The sequence below is a fragment of the Moschus berezovskii genome, chromosome 20 (genome assembly GCF_049115385.1).
Source record: "Moschus berezovskii isolate FMDL1 chromosome 20, NW_MosBer_1.0, whole genome shotgun sequence".
In the NCBI taxonomy this organism is placed as follows: Eukaryota; Metazoa; Chordata; class Mammalia; order Artiodactyla; family Moschidae; genus Moschus; species Moschus berezovskii.
The window spans coordinates 18,401,483-18,402,960 of record NC_142479.1 but is presented as its reverse complement, the minus strand read 5'-3'; the positions used below and the strand labels follow the sequence as shown (position 1 = coordinate 18,402,960).

Below are 1,478 nucleotides of genomic sequence, written 5' to 3'. Positions count from 1 at the left end.
TATCATACAACAAATCCCATCTCTGTCCCCTGAAAATTCCCCCAATTTCATTCATTAGAAGGGAATTTTTAAAAAAGACTTAAAGAGCACTTTACAGCAGCATTCAGCTTTCCTATGAAATACTCAGCATCTTAAATATTATGTACACTTCTTTTTTATCTCTTAGTAAGTTTCACTGGCTTCAGAGTTTGTGGAACTGGAGGAAAAATAGCCCATTCAAAACTATTCTACAAATCCATCTTTTGGCAGAATAGCAGGTATCCAAATTAAAAATAGGAGGGTCATTGTGTTGCTTTGTTTTCCAAAATTTAAATCGTTTTTGCTCCCCTTCTACATAAAGCTTAGTCACCACTCCTGAGTGGAGATGGGCAGAGGCTCTGGCCCCTGCTCCTCCGGCTTCTCAGCAGCTGCTTTCTTATTGCTGCAGCAAGGCTTGAATAGATGTGTGTCGATGAGGACTTCCCCAAAGCGGCCTTTATAGATAATGCCACAGCATATTTTCTGTCTTTTCCAGTATGTGAGATCTAAAAAGGAAAACACTGGCGTTCTGTTGGAGTCAGAAGCCATCTCTGTATCTGAGCCATCATCTGACTGGTTACTGTAACAGGGAGACTGAGCTGGAGAGGCACTTGAGGTTGTACTGTGAGCATCAGAATTGTGGCGTTTAAATTCCTTCTGCAGTTTACTGATCTGGTTACTTTTTATCCTGTTTCCAGATAGAGTTTTCACTTTCTTTGGTTTCAGTGTAGTCTTTAGACTGGGTCCTGCCCTTGCATCTACCACATGATTCCAGTTTTTTTTTTGATCCTGCTGGCAATTTCTTCCATCTTTTCACAAGCAGGACACAGGCATTACAGATATCTCCTGAACGAGTCTCATGTAACCCAAAACAGCTCTGGAAATCCTTTTCATAGCGTTTACTGTCAGTGAATCGAGAACTGGAGGATTTAGCTCTGCAAATACAGCAGCCCTCTATACTTCGGTACATCTTTGGCTTGTGAAAACCAAACATCTTTTCTTCTGGGCAATAGCCTTCCAAAAGCAGCCGTTCCACGCGCAATAACGTTCCCGAGGAGCACAGTGCACGCTAAGTCAACCCCCCTTCAATCGCTCCCTCCTCCTCAACTGCCTTGTCTAGAAAGATTGTCTCCTGCAGTTCTCTTGATTTTTAAATATAGTTTAGTCCTCACTAAATTTTTCTTGTTCTAATCTAATATTTTGGACATATAAACCCCCATTTAAAAAAGTTTAAATCTTATAAATACAAGATGATCTAAATATCTTTTAGGCCTGATACTCTTATCTGAATTTATTCTTGGTTATCAATTATTATATTTTATATCCTTGCATGCCTGGTAAATATTTTTTGAAAGTCATCTTGTCAGAAAAAGATATGATGATAAAAGTTTGTGGATGATATGCTTTTCCTCCAGAAGCGATAAAATTTTGTTTCTATCAGGTGATTATGGTAGAGGCAA

The 1,478-nt window shown here is 39.2% G+C and overlaps 1 pseudogene; it reads right to left on the bottom strand.

Moving 5' to 3' along the window:
• Window positions 1-281: 281 nt before the first annotated feature.
• On the bottom strand, window positions 282-1,154 carry LOC129536498 (SIN3-HDAC complex-associated factor pseudogene; annotated as a pseudogene).
• Between the last annotated feature and the right edge of the window lie 324 nt (window positions 1,155-1,478).